Source organism: Hyla sarda, chromosome 1 (assembly GCF_029499605.1).
Source record: "Hyla sarda isolate aHylSar1 chromosome 1, aHylSar1.hap1, whole genome shotgun sequence".
NCBI lineage: Eukaryota > Metazoa > Chordata > Amphibia > Anura > Hylidae > Hyla > Hyla sarda.
The window spans coordinates 259198560-259218584 of NC_079189.1; the positions used below are offsets into that span (position 1 = coordinate 259198560).

General features: G+C 44.2%; 3 pseudogenes; all 3 read left to right on the top strand.

Annotated features, from left to right (window-relative positions):
- The first annotated feature begins 989 nt into the window (after window positions 1–989).
- On the top strand, window positions 990–1109 carry LOC130352956 (5S ribosomal RNA; annotated as a pseudogene).
- Window positions 1110–2790: 1681 nt separating this feature from the next.
- On the top strand, window positions 2791–2910 carry LOC130325820 (5S ribosomal RNA; annotated as a pseudogene).
- A 670-nt stretch (window positions 2911–3580) lies between these two features.
- On the top strand, window positions 3581–3700 carry LOC130346693 (5S ribosomal RNA; annotated as a pseudogene).
- Window positions 3701–20025: the final 16325 nt, after the last annotated feature.

Consider the following 20025-nt stretch of genomic DNA (forward strand, 5'->3'; position numbering starts at 1 on the left):
AGCTGTCAACGGCCATCCTAAGCCTAAACGTGCCTGCTCTCCTCAGATCGCAGACTGCTGCCCGGCAGATACCGGCATGGGAGGCTGGCAATCCAAGGTGCCATTGACATTTTGCTCTGTTGCCGCCTTCTTCTCTGATTAATAAAAATATTTATTGATGCTTAAATCCACAATATACAAGGCATAAAGATGTCAACGGCCATCCTAAGCTGAACGCGCCTGCTCTCGTCAGATTGCAGACTGCTACCCAGCTTAGGGCCCAGTAAGTACCGGCATGGGAGACTGGCTGGAAATCCCGGGTGCCGTTGACATTTTGCTCTATTGCTGCCTTCCGCTTCGATTCCGAAAAGAATTTATTGATGCTTAAATCCACAGTATACAAGGTGTGAAGCTGTCGACGGCCATCCTAAGCTTAACGCGCCTGCTCTCGTCAGATCGCAGACTGGTACAGATCTTAGGGCCCGGTAAGTACCGGCATGGGACACTGGCTGGGAATGCCCGGCTGCCGTTGACATTTTGCTCTGTTGCCACCTTCCGTTCCGATTCCGAAAAGGATTTATTGATGCTTAAATGCACAGTATAAAGGGAGAGAAGCTGTCAACGGCCATCCTAAGCTGAACGCGCCTGATCTCGTCAGATCGCAGACTGCTATCCAGCTTAGGGCCCGGTAAGTAACAGCATGGGAGACTGGCTGGGAATCCCAGGTGTCGTTGACATTTTGCTCTGTTGCCGCCTTCCGCTCCGATTCCGAAAAGGATTTATTGATGCTTAAATCCACAATATACAGGGTGTGAAGCTGTCAACGGCCATCCTAAGCCTGAACGTGCCTGCTCTCCTCAGATCGCAGACTGCTGCCCGGCAGATACCGGCATGGGAGACTGGCTGGGAATCCCAGGTGTCGTTGACATTTTGCTCTGTTGCCGCCTTCCGCTCCGATTCCGAAAAGAATTTATTGATGCTTAAATGCACAGTATACAAAGTGTGAAGCTGTCAACGGCCATCTTAAGCTGAACGCGCCTGCTCTCATCAGATCGCAGACTGCTACCCAGCTTAGGGCCCGGTAAGTACCAGCATGGGAGACTGGCTGGGAATCTCAGGTGTTGTTGACATTTTGCTCTGTAGCTCTGTAGACATTTTGCTCCGATTCCGAAAAGGATTTATTGATGCTTAAATCCACAGTATACAGGGTGTGAAGCCGTCTACGGCTATCCTAAGCTGAATGCGCCTGTTCTTGTCAGATCGCAGACTGCTGCCCGGCAAGTACAGGCATGGGAGACTATCTGGCAATCCAAGGTGCTATTGACATTTTGCTCTGTTGCCGCCTTCCTCTCAGATTTAAAAAAATATTTAGTGATGCTTAAATCCACAGTATACAAGGCATGAAGATGTCAATGGCCGTCCTAAGCTGAACGTGCCTGCTCTCGTCAGATCGCAGACTGCTACCCAGCTTAGGGCCCGGTAAGTACCAGCATGGGAGACTGGCTGGGAATCTCAGGTGTTGTTGACATTTTGCTCTGTAGCTCTGTAGATATTTTGCTCCGATTCCGAAAAGGATTTATTGATGCTTAAATCCACAGTATACAGGGTGTGAAGATGTCTACGGCCATCCTAAGCTGAATGCGCCTGTTCTCGTCAGATCGCAGACTGCTACCCAGCTTCGGGCCTGATAAGTACCAGCATGGGAGACTGGCTGGGAATCCCGGGTGCAGTTGACATTTTGCTCTGTTTCTGTTCCGATCCCGAAAATTATTTATTGATGCTTAAATCCACAGTATAAAAAATGTGGAGCTGTCAACGGCCATCCTAAGCTGAACGCGCCTGCTCTCGTCAGATCGCAGTCTGCTACCCAGCTTAGGGCCTGGTAAGTACCAGCATGGGAGACTGGCTGGGAATCCCGGGTGCAGTTGACATTTTAATCTGTTGCCGCCTTCCGCTCCGATTCGGAAAAGGATTTATTGATGCTTAAATCCACAATATACAACGTGTGAAGCTATCAACGGCCATCTTAAGCCTGAACGTGCCTGCTCTCCTCAGATCGCAGACTGCTGCCCGGCAGATACCGGCATGGGAGACTGGCTGGCAATCCAAGGTGCCATTGACATTTTGCTCTGTTGCCGCCTTCCTCTCCGATTAATAAAAATATTTATTGATGCTTAAATCCACAATATACAAGGCGTAAAGATGTCAACGGCCATCCTAAGCTGAACGCGCCTGCTCTCGTCAGATCGCAGACTGCTACCCAACTTAGGGCCCAGTAAGTACCGGCATGGGAGACTGGCTGGGAATCCCGGGTGCAGTTGACATTTTGCTCTGTTGCCGCCTTCTGTTCCGATTCCGAAAAGGATTTATTGATGCTTAAATGCACAGTATAAAAAAGCATGAAGCTGTCAATGGCCATCCTAAGCTGAACGCGCCTGCTCTCATCAGATCGCAGACTGTTACCCAGCTTAGGGCCCGGTAAGTACTGGCATGGGAGACTGGCTGGGAATCCCGTTTGCCGTTGACATCTTGCTCTATTGCTGCCTTCCGCTCCGATTCCGAAAATAATTTATTGATGCTTAAATCCACAGTATACAAGGTGTTAAGCTGTCGACGGCCATCCTAAGCTTAACGCGCCTGCTCTCGTCAGATCGCAGACTGGTACAGATCTTAGGGCCCGGTAAGTACCGGCATGGGACACTGGCTGGGAATCCCGGCTGCCGTTGACATTTTGCTCTGTTGCCGCCTTCCGTTCCGATTCCGAAAAGGATTTATTGATGCTTAAATGCACAGTATAAAGGGCGTGGAGCCGTCAACGGCCATCCTAAGCTGAACGCGCCTGCTCTCGTCAGATCGCAGACTGCTACCCAGCTTAGGGCCCGGTAAGTACCAGCATGGGAGACTGGTTGGGAATCCCAGGTGTTGTTGACATTTTGCTCTGTAGCCGCCTTCCGCTCCGATTCCGAAAAGGATTTATTGATGCTTAAATCCACAGTATACAGGGTGTGAAGCCGTCTACGGCTATCCTAAGCTGAATGTGCCTGTTCTTGTCAGATCGCAGACTGCTGCCCGGCAAGTACGGGCATGGGAGACTGGCTGGCAATCCAAGGTGCTATTGACATTTTGCTCTGTTGCCGCCTTTCTCTCCGATTCTGAAAAGGATTTATTGATGCTTAAATGCACAGTATAAAGGGCGTGAAGCTGTCAACGGCCATCCTAAGCTGAACGTGCCTGCTCTCGTCAGATCGCAGACTGCTACCCAGCTTAGGGCCCGGTAAGTACCAGCATGGGAGACTGGCTGGGAATATCAGGGTTTGTTGACATTTTGCTCTGTAGCTCTGTAGACATTTTGCTCCGATTCCGAAAAGGATTTATTGATGCTTAAATCCACAGTATACAGGGTGTTAAGCCGTCTACGGCTATCCTAAGCTGAATGCGCCTGTTCTTGTCAGATCGCAGACTGCTGCCCGGCAAGTATGGGCATGGGAGTCTGGCTGGCAATCCAAGGTGCTATTGACATTTTGCTCTGTTGCCGCCTTCCTCTCCGATTAAAAAAAATATTTATTGATGCTTAAATCCACAGTATACAAGGCGTGAAGATGTCAATGGCCATCCTAAGCTGAACGCGCCTGCTCTCGTCAGATCGCAGACTGCTACCCAGCTTAGGGCCCGGTAAGTACTGGCGTGGGAGACTGGCTGGGAATCCTGGGTGCCGTTGACATTTTGCTCTGTTGCCGCCTTCCGTACTGATTCGGAAAAGGATTAATTGATGCTTAAATCCAGAGTATAAAGTGTGTGAAGCTGTCAACGGACATCCTAAGCTGAACGCGCCTGCTCTCGTCAGATCGCAGACTGCTACCCAGCTTAGGGCCTGGTAAGTACCAGCATGGGAGGCTGGCTGGGAATCCCGGGTGCCACCAAAGAACACCAAAGATAGAATATCTGTCCTGCAACATTCCCTACATCATGCAGAAGGGCAAACACACTGGGACAGATTTATTAAAACTGACAAAATCTGTCTGTGTTGCCTATAGGAACCAATCACAGCAATTGTTTAAGAGCAGTATACAGAATGAAATCTCAGCGTGAATATGGTGGTTATGGGGAACCAGACAGCTAAATAAATGTGGTGAAACATATCAGTTTTGCTCTGTATTCCTTCACCTTGCACAAACCTATTTTCCAGGGCACTGTCACTTGGAAAAACCTTTGACATGTCCTAGTCACATGTCAATAGTTTTGATCAGTGGGGTCTGTTTGTTCAGACCCCTGCCAAACAGGAGAGTGAACCAGGAAATATCCACACTCAGCGCGTTCTCTACCAGCTCTGTCATCGAGACACACACTCAAAATAAGTCTACGGACCATGTCTTGATGACGTCACACTGAGCAGGGAGAGGGTCGTGTGACTGTGCGGACTTCTCCTGGATTATTCTTATGACTGGTGGGGGTCTGAACACTCAGTCCTCCATCAATGAAAGCTTTTTATACATCCAAACAATTTAATTGACAGGTTTATTTTAAGGTAGTTCATGCTAGAACAATCATGGCCAGTCAATGGGAAATTCATTTCACCATGTTTTTTGGAGTTATGATGAAATTGTTAAATTGTTACTTTAATAATAAGGATATTCTTACAGATACGGTATATGCTGAAGATGTGATGCTGTGTTTAGCTATTTCTTATATTAAATACGCATGAAATAATCTGCAGCAGTAAATCCACAACATGTACAGTACGTGTACCCGTAATGTGACCAAAAATTTCTTTGTGATGGATATATATTCTTATAGGTACTGCAGGCCCCTAGATTTACCATACTTGTCTACATTATTCCAAAATGGTGCCAATAAAATAATAATAATCATGCTTCAGCCACCTCCAGGCTGTGCCATTCAGCCACAATACGGTCTCCTAATGCTTCAGCCAACTCCAACCTGATCCATTCAGCCACTATATGGTCTCCTCATGCTTCAGTTAATTCCAGCCTGGCCATTCAGCCAGTTTATGGTCTCTTCATGCTTCAGCCAACTCCAGGCTGTGCCATTCAGCCACTATATGGTCTCCTCATGCTTCAGCCAACTTCAGGCTGTGCCATTCAGCCACTATATGGTCTCATCATCCTTCAGCCAACTTCAGGCTGTGCCATTCAGCCACTATATGGTCTCATCATCCTTCAGCCAACTCCAGGCTGTGCCATTCAGCCACTACGTGGTCTCCTCATGCTTCAGCCAACTCCAGGCTGGGCCGTTCAGCCACTATATGGTCTCCTCATGCTTTTGCCAACTTCAGGCTGTGCCATTCAGCCACTATATGGCCTCCTCATGCTTCAGCCATCCCCAGGCTGTGCCAATCAGCCACTATATGGTCTCCTCATGATGGTTCAGCTAAGATCAGACATTGTTGCTGGAGCCGGCATCCTCAGCGAGAAGCTTGTTAAAGAAGAGAGGTTCTCCAACATGAGGATCTCCAGAGGTGTAGAAAAAGAAAGCCACCAAGATGACTGCCAGAGTGAGGAGGAAAAGATGGAGGAAGGGGAAGGAGGTGAGGAGGGCGATGTGAGTGAGGGGGATATGGATATTGGTTCTGTATGTACCACCACTGTTACCCCTGACCCCCCACTTACCCTGAGTGCAAATCACAGAAACCCGGCTTAGGTGGCCTTACCTCCTTCGAGTGAGGATGATGGCAGTGACTGCAGTGAAGGCAGCAGCTTGACAGATGGGGTCTCCTGTGAGAGATGGTTATGCAGGAGTTCCCCACCCATCTGGAAAACTTTTCTTTTGGAGAGGATTTAGGCCCAGAGGAGAAGAGGAAGAAGACACAAAGATAAGTTAAGTTTATCTTTTCTTCTTTCCAGCAACCTGGGTTGGCTGAGAAGCCGGTTCAGGGTGCTGGGTCCCTCAATCTGCCAGAACCCGGTTTCTGTAGTGGAGTAGGGCCAGCTTGGGGGATACAGTAGTGCACCCAAAGACAAAAGGTATTAGATGCTTACATGACTCAAACATGTCCCCCATGTGGTTAAGAACTTCTCGTGTGAGCTGTCAGATCTGCTGGACAGTTCTTGGAATCAACACATCTGGTGTATCTTGGCCATCCACTCAGCAACAGAGGGTGGTACAGTGTTTAGCCATTTTAGCGGAATTAAGGATTTGGCAGACGCCAAGAAGTGAGCAAGGAGAGCATCCTTGTGCAAACGAGAACCCACAGTGGGTCTACCTAGAAGGACCAGATAAGGGGTCAGCACAATAGGTGAGAGTACAATAGCATTAATTGTCAATTCCAGATCTTTCCAAAATGCCTGAATGGAAGGGCAGGCCCACCAGATATGTGTAAGACTCCCCACTTGTGTTCCGCACCTCCAATAGGAGTTGCTAGTCGAAAGGCCATGTATGTAGATGAATTCAGGGGTTCAATACCATCTAGACAATAATTTAAAGTAGGATTCCCTTAGCCGAATACATCTCGAGTAAACCTGAGAATGTTTAAGGATATATTCTACATCAGAGTCGGTGAGGGTAAGGTTCAGTTCCCTCTCCCAGGAAGCAATGCATCCCGGCCATAAAGAGGGGGCCGGACCCCAACACCATTTTTTAAGGAAGGACAGTTTAAGCGAGTTCCTATGTGGCTATATCAATTGGGACTCAAAGGGAGTCAGACCCCGCATCTCACACGCTTTGGCCAGGAATAAGGCGCAGCAATGCTGTATATGTCTAATATGGAGGAAGGACAAATTTACCGCAGGCAATAAACGCCTGCAAGGAGTTTGCCGACGGAACACCTCCACTCGAGAACAACTGTTGAACAGGAATGTGGGAAAGTTTAGACCATAGAGAAGCGTATACCGGCGTGACACAATTCACGACCTCGGGCACCAGAGCAGAGGGGAGTAGAGGGGAGAAAGAGAGGGAGCAAGAGTGTGCCAAACAGAGAGAACACTCGAGAAGAGAAGAGATGGGTCCAAGTGGGAGTAACGCCGTTTCATAGGCAACCAGAGATCTTTCAGGAAGTGAGGACCAAACACCCACTGGGACAAGGAAAGTTCAGAGGAAAAGGAGCAGGAAGTGTAGAAGAGAGAGCAGAGGAGCACGCAAACCACCTACGAAGCTGAATCGCCCTGTATAATGTCAAGACATCAGGGATACCTATCCCACCCTCAGCGGCCAGCCTGGCCAAGAGTGAGTGGGCAATTCTAGGTCTTTTGTAGCGCCAAAGGTATGCTGAAAATAATCTCTTAACAGCTAGGAAAAAGGACGGGGGGGGGGGGGGGGGGGAGAGCTATGGGAAGCATTTGGAGCTTGTAGAGTATTTTGGGAATAACATATGTCTGAAGAACATTACGTCTACCTATCCAAGAGATGGGGGTTGTCATAATGAGGGAGTTATCATAATCTCTCAGGAAACACTGTATCTCAGAGAGAAGGGGTTGGAAGTTCGCCTTATAGAGTAATCCGAGGGAGCTGGTGATATGCACCCCGAAATATTTCAAGGAGGCGGACGCCCAAGGGAAGGGAGATAAGTGTTACGCCGAGTGCTCCTCCCCGAAGCACTCGCAGCGTTCTATTATTCGCAGCGCTCCGGTCAGACCTGCTGACCGGGTGCGCTGCGATATTGCTCCCAGCCGGGATGCGATTCGTGATGCGGGACGCGCCCGCTCGCGATGCGCATCTCGGTCCCTGTACCTGACCCATTCCCTGTCTGTGTTGTCCCTGTGCGCGCAGACCCGCTCCTTAGGGCGCGTGCGCGCGCCGGGTTTCTGCAATTTAATGGGCCAGTGCACCAATGATGGTGCCTGGCCCAATCTCCCTGATTAGTTTGCACCTGTTCCTTGCCCTACTTATACCTCACTTCCCCTGCACTCCCTTGCCGGATCTTGTTGCCCTTGTGCCAGAGAAAGCCTTTCCTTGAGTGTTCCTAGCCTGTGTTCCAGACCTCCTGCCGTTGCCCCTGACTACGATCCTTGCTGCCTGCCCTGACCTTCTGCTACGTCCGACCTTGCTCTTGCCTTATCCCTTGTATCATGCCTATCTCAGCAGTCAGAGAGGTTGAGCCGTTGCCGGTGGATACGACCTGGTTGCTACCGCCGCTGCAAGACCATCCCGGTTTGCGGCGGGCTCTGGTGAAAACCAGTAGCTACTTAGAACCGGTCCACTGACACGGTCCACGCCAATCCCTCTCTGACACAGAGGATCCACCTCCAGCCTGCCGAATCGTGACAATAAGTGTCTCAGGGTGGGAACCCTATCAGTGGTTAAGCAATTCAGACTTGGATATATTAACCTATAAATTCGAAAGCGAACCAAATTCCTCAAACAAGGACACCAGGCAGGGCAAATCCGACTCGGGTTTGGTGAGGAGGAAGAGCAAATCATCAGCAAAAGCCAGTGTCTTCAGCTCACCAGAGGGGGTAAGCATTCCACTGATGTCCGTATGTTGTCTCACTCTCTGGAGTAGAACAAAAAAGTGTTTGGGACAGAGGACAGCCCTGCCTGGTGCCATGCCATTGGTGAAAAGGAATGGTGGGGAGTCATTAACGAGCAGGGAAGCATATGGGTGGGCGAAGAGGGAGAAAATAGCGGAGATAAATGGCAGGGGGAAACCAAACTTAGGGAGGACAGTTTTCATGAAGGACCATCGTACCCTATCGAAAGCCTTCTCGGCGTCAACTCCGAGAAGGATCAGCGGTGAGCGAGTTGAGTGAGCGGTGTATTGAGGCTAAAAACTTAAAGGTATTAGTCCTCCCCTCCTTGCCAGGTACAAAACCCGACAGTTCAGGGGCAATCAGATTAGGGAGAAACCTATTAATCATGTTGGAAAGAAGCTTGGCCCAAAGAAAGAGAATCGGTTAAATGGGGGAGGAGGACGTCAAGGAATGTTTTATAATAGACCAGGGGCAAACCATCCGGTTTCTATATCTCAGGGGCGAGAGAGAGAGAGAGAGAGAGAGAGAGAGAGGGCAGGGTGTGGGCAGGGTTCTTGAAATTAAGGAGTGAGAGGACCAATGCTTCTAACCTTTGTCTTCTTCTGACTTGCCGGACTTCTGCCTCTGCTTCAGAGAATCTTTTGGCCTCAGTGGCTTCACCAACCACTGTCTTGTTCTTTGTACCGTCAGAGGACCTCTGACACGGGTCCATCTCAGTTTCAACTTCAGAGGACTTCCCACCTGGTTTCACCTCAGTCTTGACTTCAGTGGATTTCTCACTTGGTTTCACCTCATCCCTTCCAGCTTTCTCTTCAGGAGCACCAGCTTCCTCAGGTTTGGCTTCAGAGTCTTTGGCTCCTTCAGATTCTTGTGTAGAATCAGCATCTACTACTGCAGCTTCTTCAGGCTTACTCTTCTCTTCACCTGTAGCTTCAGTTGTGCCCTTCTCTTTACTCACAGCTTTTGAAGTTGACTCTAGTTTGGCTTCTGCTTCAGAGGATTTCTCTGCCTCAGCATTACCTTCAGATTTTTTGGTCTGCTCAGGTTCAGAGGATTTCCCACCAGGTTTCAGCGCAGTCCTAGCTTCAGGGGACTTCTTACAGGACTTCACCTCAATCTTAGCTTTAGAGGACTTTTTGGCATTCAGAGAAAGCATAACTGTAACCTGTAACTTCGGCCCCAGAAGCCTTTCTTGAGCCAATTCCACCATAGCTTGGTCTCTGCTCTCTTTTAGGACTTCCTGGTCCTCTTCCTTTTTCTCACATTTTCGCAGCTTACACTGGAGCTTAGCGGACTTCATCCTCTCACTGTCAAGTAACTCTGTCAAGTCCCTGACAGTTGAAAATAAAAGGAAAAAGGAGAGGCGCGCTCCTAGTGTGATACTGTTTGAGGCAGAAACGGGTACGTGCGAGTTAGATGCACCTTACCGTGGTTAGTTGTGCTGCGGGCACAACACCTTTGTAAGCCTTCAGATAGCAAGAAGCCGTTGGTATCCCTGGTCCGAGATCCAAGCGTACGGTGGCGTTAGGTAGGTGGCTGCCTCTGCATCCCTAACCGTGACTGGCAAGTATAGGAATGGGGAGAAAAATTGGGATGAGATCCGGCGCCTCCTCCGATGTAATAAAGATATAACAAAACTGCCTATATTAAAAAAAGGCTGTTTTATTGGAGGGTCCAACTTAAAAGTTTCGAACCCGAACCGGGTTCTTCGTCAGGCAATGGGATAAAAAACATACAAGGCGCCAGTTTTAAATACACAGATCAGCTGAGTGCTACCGGGTCAGCGGGTCACGGTCAGCATGAAGGTTAAACAAAGACATTTTATATTACAGTAAAAATGAATAAAATACAGTAAAATTGAAACAAAATATATGATTCTGATAGGTTATGAAATAAAACAAACACCTAGGAGAGTGTAACCTAGGTATTCGTTGTTTGACATAATGCTGCGGCTTCCCGGCATCATGTCACGTCCTCGGGAATCCGTGTCCCGTTTCTGAGATTCTGATTAGATGTGTGGACATTATTTCAAATAATTTTCAAATCTTGCATAAGTGTGGTGTATTGATGTATGTTCTTTACAGCTTCGGGGTGTTATTAGTTTTAGTTTTTAACTTGGCAGCGCTGGAGGGCTTTTTTGCGCATGATGGTTGTTATATCCATGGACCGGTATCCATGTGGACAGCGCAGGTGAGTATTTTTGCGTAACTGATGCGGCTGTTATTACATGGTTATCCTTCTGAGATTGTCTATTTCTGGGTTTATAGTTAGGTATGGAGCATTTTTTATGCATGCTTTATTACTGTTCCGGTCCTTCCAGGGTTAAACTGCGCTGGAAACCCATATTTGTCATCCAACGCGAAGTCCAAAAAAGCGCATTTTGATCACTTTTTATACCATTAAAAAATGAATAAAAAGTGATCAAAAAGTCAGATCAAAACAAAAATCATACCGATAAAAACTTCAGATCACGGCGCAAAAAATGAGTCCTCATACCGCCTTGTACATGGAAAAATAAAAAAGTTATAGGGGTCAGAAGATGACATTTTTAAACATATAAATTTTCCTGCATTTTTTCAGAAGTGCGACAAAATCAAACCTATATAAGTAGAGTATCATTTTAACCGTATGGACCTACAGAATAATGATAAGGTATAATTTTTACCGAAATATGCACTGCGTAGAAACGGAAGCCCCAAAAGTTACAAAATGGCGTTTTTTCTTCGATTTTGTCGCACAATGATTTTTTTTTTCCGTTTCGTCGTGCATTTTTGGGTAATATGACTAATGTCACTGCAAAGTAGAATTGGTGACGCAAAAAATAAGCCATAATATGGATTTATAGGTGGAAAATTGAAAGGGTTATGATTTTTAAAAGGTAAGGAGGAAAAAACGAAAGTGCAAAAACTGAAAAAAGTCCTTAAGGGGTTAAAAAAAAAAGCTTATTTTTATTACAAACTAACTAAATAAAAATTGTGTGTTAATAAATGTAGCCCAGATGGTGGTGTCTCCTCTCTGCTGTATTTGTTCATCTATATCTGAAAAATAAAAAGAATAAAAAATGTATCAGAAAAGAATTAACAAAAAAAATCGCATAACATGTTGATACAAATAAATATTACATGGTGTGTCATATTGCATGCCTGAATATAAGGTGTTCGGAATTATTGAGTAAACCCAGATAGGACTACATTTCCCTCCCCTGGACAGTGACTCCACTAAATATTGAACTCATGTCTTAGCAAACAGTAAATTCTACATTAAGACCCTTTGGTCGTAATGTATCAAACTTGTGGATCCACCAAAGCTCACGCTTTTTTAGCAATGCCAATCTGTCACCCCCTCTCACAGGGTTTGGGATATGGTCAATTGCCATAAAGCGGAGTTCATTCTCTGTATGTCCACATTCTGAGAAATGTTTGGAAACTGGCAGATCAAACTTACACTTGTGTATACTAAAGCGGTGATTATTAATTCGTGTTTTTAAGTTCCAAGTAGTCTGGCCTATATAAATAAGGTTACAAGGACACATCAAAAGATAAATTACACAGGAGGAGTCACAAGTTAAATAAAACTTCAGTTTATATTCAACCTGTGAAACTGGGTGTACAAAGCATGAACCCTTCATCATTAGTTTGCAGTTCACACAAGACAGGCACGGGAAAGAGCCCGTCCTCTGTGTGGACAGAAATGTCTGTCTAGACGTCTTGGGAGGTTCGACTTCAGTTTTCACCAGTCTGTCCCTCAAATTTCTAGGTCTTTTGTAGGCTGTGAATTCTGCTATATTAGCAAAGCTCTGTTGGATGAAGGGCCAGCGTTTATTTATGATCTTGGATATATGTATACTCTGAATGTTGTATACTGTAGTAAATGGTATTCTTTTTGTATGTGGTGTTCTAGCTTTCTTTTGGAGAGTAGACTGTCTGTCTAGGGCACTAGCTTTCATTTTCTGTCTCTCAATCAATTTAGTGTCATCTGATCAAGTGTAGAGTTTAACATTTGTTCAACATCTACTATCCGTTTTGCTCTTATCATTTGGCTAAACGTTAGAGATTCAACCATTTTTCTTGGATGGCAGCTTTTATAATGTAGTAAAGTATTCTTGTCAGTTTCCTTCGTGAATAGTGAAGTATGTAAACACCCTTCATGTTTGCTCACCGTAACATCGAGAAAGCTAATGCTTTCTCGAGAGTAGGACGTGGTGAACAAGATGCTGGGGTCGATATTATTCAGAAAGAGGTGGAAGGACTCTAACTCTTCAATGGTACCATCCCATAAGAGGAAGACGTCATCTATGAATCGCCACCACGCCAGACAATGTCCGGCGTGGTGGGATGGATAGACAACGTCTTCCTCCATTGCTGCAACGTATAGATTAGCATACATAGGTGCGACATTCGTCCCCATAGCGGTCCAAATTAACTGTAAAAAAAAACTTATCTTCAAATAAAAAATAGTTATTGGTAAGAATCAAATTCAATAACTCTAACATTAATCTTTGGGCCGCTATGGGGAACTCGGATGTCGACAAAACCTTTGAAATGGCTGACAAACCTCGCTCATGGCTGATCAAGGTTTAGAGACTCGTGATATACAAAGACAATAGTAACGTGTCATCACAAGTCTGTACATCTCGGATACGATTCAAATAATCTGTGGTGTCTTGAATATAAGATTGTGTGCGAAAAACAAACGGTTTCAGCACACAATCCAGGAAGATAGAGGCATTGCTTAAAAGGGAATTACGGCCCGATACTAAAGGGCGTCCGGGGGGATTGACCAAACTCTTATGTATTTTAGGGAGAATATAGATTACTGGTGTGATAGGATATTTCACAGTGAGGAACTCTCTGAGTTCCTCATCGATGATACCTTCTGAATAGGCTTGTTCAACTATATTGGTCAACTTCCTCAAAATGTAATTTTTTGGATCTCTATCCAAAACTTGGTAGGTTTTGCCATCTAGTAATTGCCTATATACCTCTCCCTTGTAGTCAACTGTGTCCATAACCACGACCCCACCCCCTTTATCAGCGGGTTTTATGGTGAGGTCGCGGTTATGGACCAATGACTCCAAGGCCACGTTTTCCTCTTTAGAAAGAATGTTATGTGTCAATTCTCCCCGTGTTGAATCCTCCCTTAGTTTCTCTAAGTCCTGCCGGACAAGAGAGACAAAGGTTTCAAATGGGTGTGAAACCACATTTGGATTGAATACACTTATGTTGTACAAATCAAATTGTTCAAGTTTCAATGTCCTTTCTTGTATCAAAGCCCCTACACGTCTCTCTACATGTTCCTGTTGATTAAACCAAATTTTAAGTTTAATACGCCTAAAGAAACTCTGTACATCACATTCTAGATCAAACCAGTTAACAGTAGACTTCGGGCAAAAAGATAAACCCTTAGTATTATTTTCATTTTTCATATTTTAATTTTTACATATTTTTATATATTTTTTTATTTTTTTACCTTTCATTTATACTTTTTTATTTTGTTTCTTTTATTTTCACATTTTTTTTATTTTTTCATAATTTTTTATAATTTTTATATATAATTTTGTCTATTAATATTTCTAACATATGGGTGGTCTTTGCATTAGGTTGCTCCCTGTCTCATCTCCATGCCTCCCTTGGCGTAGTGAGACGCTTTGTACATTGTGCCTATTGGATGTATTTTAGGTTCATATTCACACCATTTGAGTGGCTGAGGCATTGGCCCGATCTCCCCCGCATGTTGTGTTTTTACAGCACATGTTACCGCGGGGTTGATCGGACTAATGATACACGGCATCTCAAATTTGTAGATCGGGACTTCCTGCGCTCCATATAGCTATAGCGTCGGCGTTGCCGGGACGACCGATCACATGATTACACACGTGATTTTTTAGATTGATATGCGCTTTGGCGCAGGGGCATAGGGCTATTCACTCACGCCACCCGCGCCATCTTTACAGAGGGTGCATGCCTCCTCGCTGCTGCTAAAAGTATGTAATAAGTTGTTTACAGGTATAAGAATTATGTATGATATAGGTGATTAGATGTAATTATATATGAAATATGTATTTTCAAGCATTGATTTTAACTCACAGTCACTATTTAGCACACAAGCACTTTATTATTATATGTCATATACTGCACTTTACATATATATATGAATTTAGCACTTTGGTAATGATTTTTTTGATTATGTTTTTATAATGGATTTGTGATTAACTGTTATTTGCACTAATGAGTTGTATGGGTTTATATACCCTCCTAAACTGTGTGTGTCACATGCTTGAAAAAGACTCCAGGAGGAGTTGAAACGTTGTATGCTGCTATGAGAGAATAAATTCATAAGTTTACTTTGGAGTGCTGTGTTCTACTGGTTTTCTATTGGAATATGGACTGTGATCGGGTCTTTTAATGCTGGCACCCCCCCTTACCTATGTTGGAAGTAGTGCTGCAATTTTTCTACTGGTTTTTGTCTATTGATTTTGCTGCTGGCACACTGCTATTATAGAAGAAGTGAATAAGGATACTGACTCTCATGGTTCATCGTATGCCGAAAGTGAGGTGAATAGAATTTTGGGTGGTCTCAGGGGAGACGTTACTTTCCTGGCTACTCCAACTATCATTGATGTTAAACGAAGTTTTAAATATGAGTCCAAACTAGAGATGAGCGAACTTACAGTAAATTCAATTCGTCATGAACTTCTCGGCTCGGCAGTTGATGACTTATCCTGCGTAAATTAGTTCAGCCTTCAGGTGCTCCGGTGGGCTGGAAAAGGTGGATACATTCCTAGGAAAGAGTCTCCTAGGACTGTATCCACCTTTTCCAGCCCACCGGAGCACCTGAAAGCTGAACTAATTTATGCAGGAAAAGGCATCAACTGCCGAGCCGAGAAGTTTGTGACGAATCGAATTTACTGTAAGTTCGCTCATCTCTAGTCCAAACGTTTAATTAATATGCAACTGCATTTAACCACCTTGTATGAATACTATAGATGTAAAAGAATTCCAAGAGGTATGAGGTCGAGATTGCGACCTTCGGTCTATACGGATAATGCTAATTTTAAGAAGAAATTTGAGGAGATTTCAGACAGATATGCGCATGATATTATACTGTTGAACCTGGATCATTTACAAAATGAATTGATTGGTGTCCAGCTGAGAGTACAAGAGTTAGAACAGAGTCTAACCAAGATGTTGCCTGCTGATGTTGACGCTGTATATGGATAAAAGCAAGAGTTTTTTTGAGAAATTCAGGAGTGAAGTCATGGATGTTAAAAAGAGAAAGTGGTAGAGGGATCAAACTGACTATACTAAAGGGAGGATATACACGTAGAATCAGCAACCATTTAACAACATGGATAATCATGAGTCTTCTCCAAAGCGTGGCAAAGCTCAAAAACCATCCACTAAAAGCATGACTGATAATTTTGCTTCTTCTAAAGATTTTTTAGGAACAGGACAATCGGGAACTCCCTCTTCAAAAAACCAACTAGAAGAGGTGGCCGAAAAAGACACAGATCCAGGAAGAACTCGCAGGCAAAAGCTGGGGAAACAGATGCCAACTCAACCTCAGACCAACAAAAAAATGACTTAACATCTATTGATACAGTGGTAAATATATCTTCATATTCCCTTTCAGAGGCGGAGCTATTTTTTACTATCAAAGGGTTTATCTTTTTGCCCGAACTTTTTGATCTAGAATGTGATGTACAGAGTTTCTTTAAGCGTATTAAACTTAAAATTTGGTTTAATCAACAGGAACATTTAGAGAGACGTGTAGGGGCTTTGATACAAGAAAGGACATTGAAACTTGAACAATTTGATTTGTACAACAAAAGTGTATTCAATCCAAATGTGGTTTCACACCCATTTGAAACCTTTGTCTCTCTTGTCCGGCAGGACTTAGAGAAACTAAGGGAGGATTCAACACGGTGAGAACTGAAACATAACAATCTTTCTAAAGAGGAAAAGGTGGCCTTGGAGTCACTGGTCCATAACCGCGACCTCACCATAAAACCCGCTGATAAAGGGGGTGGGGTCGTGGTTATGGACACAGTTGACTACAAGAGAGAGGTATATAGGCAATTACTAGATGGCAAAACCTACCAAGTTTTGGATAGAGATCCAAAAAATGACATTTTGAGGAAGTTGACCAATATAGTTGAACAAGCCTATTCAGAAGGTATCATTGATGAGGAACTCAGAGAGTTCCTCACGGTGAAATATCCTATCACACCAGTAATCTATATTCTCCCTAAAATACATAAGAGTTTGGTCAATCCCCCCGGACTCCCCATAGTATCGGGCCGTAATTCCCTTTTAAGCAATGCCTCTATCTTCCTGGATCGTGTGCTGAGACCGTTTGTTTTTCGCACAAAATCTTATATTCAAGACACCACAGATTTTTTGAATCGTATCCGAGATGTAAAGAGTTTCTTACCACTTATAAAATATCTTCAATATGCTGCCCATTGTGTTGGATTGTCAATGCACCTCTCTTCTCCCACTCTTCACACACTGATAGCAACACCGCAGGAGAAATGCTAGCACAAGCTTCCATTATCTGTAGTTTCGGGTGCTGCACATCTCGTATCTTCACAGCATAGTCAATTGGCTTCAGATAACCCTAAAGATATAAGTGTAAGGGGGTCAGATCGGTAGACCTGGGGGGCCATTCAACTTGGCCACGACGACCAATCCACTTGTCAGGAAACTGTTCATCTAGGAATCCTTGGACATGACACCCATAATGTGGTGCACCAACACATTATGGGTGTGAAGTCCGACCATTCATAGATGAACAGTTTCCTGGAAAGTGGATTGGTCATCGTGGGCCAGTTGAATGGCCCCCAAATTCTCCCAATATCACCCCCTTAGATTTTCATCTTTGGGGTCATGTAAAGGCAATTGTATATGCTGTGAAGATACGTGATGTAAAGCACCTTAAACTACGGATACTGGAAGCCTGTGCTAGCTTTTCTCCTGCTGTGTTGCTATCAGTGTGTGAAGAGTGGGAGAAGAGGGTTGCATTGACAATCCAACACAATGGGTAGCAAATTCAACACATTTTCTAAGTGGTCAGAAACTTGGAAATAACTCATGAAAGAATCAAGTTACTTTTAAACCAAGCACATCATTGCTTTTCTTGTTAAATTACAAGAAAGTTGAATGTGTCAAATGACCCTGTTCCTATTGAAAAAAAAAAAGTTGGAATCAAATATGTCGACTTCAAAATGGCCGCCATGGTCACCACCCATCTTGAAAAGTTTCCCCCTCATATATACTAATGAGCAACAATCAGGAAGTTAATTTCACCAACCCTTCCCATTTTATTAAGGTGTATCCATATATATGGGCCACCCTGTGGTTCTCACTACCAGTCCTTTATTATAGTTAGTAGAATCATGCTGCTGTACGTAATCTCTAACTTCAGCCTGGAAACTGTCATAAAAAGAACCAGTTCATTGCATGGAACAGTAAGGAGCTTGTATGTCTCAAGGCTGATAGATTTTTTGAACTCAATAAAGACTCAAAAATATTTTAAGAAAGACTAGTAGGTCGAAACAGAGTGTTTACAAATAAGTTTACACTTTTAATATAATACTTTTTGGAAACGCAAGCTCTTGTAAAGTTATTCTGCATAAAATAATATTTAATATCTCGTAATTTAATGGGGACAAATGAATTTTTAAAAGGAATAGTCTATTTATTTTAAAGTTATCCAATATCCCAAAAAATATAGTATAATTTTTAATAAGTGTGTTGTATGAGCGCTGTGGCATTCACAATCCCCTATACGTGTCAACGCTAGCCAACCAGATGGGGGGATGTTGACCACTGCACTAAGCGGTAGCTGACACGCCTCATCAATCAAACTCTGTCCGAGCATGTGCGCTGGCTTCGTCAATGTCCGGCTCTTACAGAGAGTTAGATTGAGGAGGCGTGTTATGTGCCATCTCATGAGCTGGCCAACATTCACCCTTCCCCCCCACTTTTGGAGACATGTTCCTGAAATGGTAGGGGCCACATTAATCGGAAACCCGCCAATTTAGAAAATTATCCCCTAGGATATGGTTTCACTTTAAAAGCACTGGACTAATCCTTTCATAATACTTCAATGCTGCATGCAGTCTGATCTCCTTAGTGGAGGTCTGAGCTTGAAGAGGGTAACCTTTGGAGGATCGTATCTGTAAATGCAGCTAGGAACAGCCGAATATTGGTCATGATTGATCAACCTGTGTAATAGAAGAATTTTTTTTATTTAAAAGAGCAACCAATCTCAGCTCAGCTTTAATTTTACCAGAAAAGTAAAGATGAGCTGTGATTGGTTGCTGATCAAAAAACTGTGTAAGATTTCATATCCAAAAAATTTCATATCCAACAAACTACATCCAAATCAAACTGTAAAATTAAGTAACTGGCCAAAACTATTGACAAGACAAGAACTGCCGACTGAAGTAATTTTTAAATTTAACTATTGGAAATTACATAGCTAACTATTTTCTTGAAGTAATGTTTTTTTTATTTTTTTTATTTGCTCGTGTATTTCGAGGTCTGCCTAAATTTTTAGGTTGAGGGGAACACTTATCTACTGTAAAAGGAGTTTGGTTTACGTCGCCTTGGATAGAAAGTTTCTGCTTGCAGGACATTAAAAATTGGTCAGAAGTAATAGGATGGTAAGAATAAGGTTCATATAAAGTTGCACTTATTTTATTTGTCTGTGCAGTAGGACCTTTAGTCACAGAGAAGTCAATAGGATCATCAAGTGTAGGCTCATCCTCACAAACGATGGAATCCATGGACCATATACAGTGACCCCCCGACTTATGATGGCCCCGACATATGATCATTTCAACGTATGATGGCCTCTCAGAGCCCATCGTATGTTGAAGGCAGCATCGACATATGATGCTGCTGTGTGTCGGGGCCATCGCATGAACGGCTATATGACAGCGCTGACAACTTCAGCAACTGACAGATAGTTGTTTAATGTGCCCCGTGTGCCCCGTTCTGCCTCCTGTTACTCACATGCTGTCCTGCTAACCCACGCATGCTTCCACTGTGAGCTCCGTGTAAGCCCCGCCCCCCCAGTGCAGCTATAGCCAATAGCCTGCAGCATCTTGCTGCAGGCATCCAATGAGCTGCTGGCTGCCCTCCCCTTCCTTTCCTATTGAGCTGTAGTCGGCAGGATCGTAATGGAGGACATTCTGTCCCCCTTGAAGGTATTTAAAGAACTGTACAGTACTGTATGCGATGTCACACATCACATACAATACATATACACACAATACACCCCATACATCAATGTTTCCCTATCAGTGTGCCTCCAGCTGTTGCCAAACTATAACTCCCAGCATGCCCAGACAGTCAATGGCTGTACATGCATGCTGGGAGTTGTAGTTGTGCAACAGCTGGAGGCACCCTGGTTTGTTAAACACTCCCCATACACTCCACATACAATGGTCATCCCAGAACCAATTAGCAGTTTCCCATAGAGATATGTATTCAACATACAATGGTTCCGAGGCCACAGAACCACAGTACTTGACATATGATGGTTTCAACATATGATGGTTCTCCTGGAACCAATTAATATCATATGTTGAGGGACCACTGTACTATCTGACAAA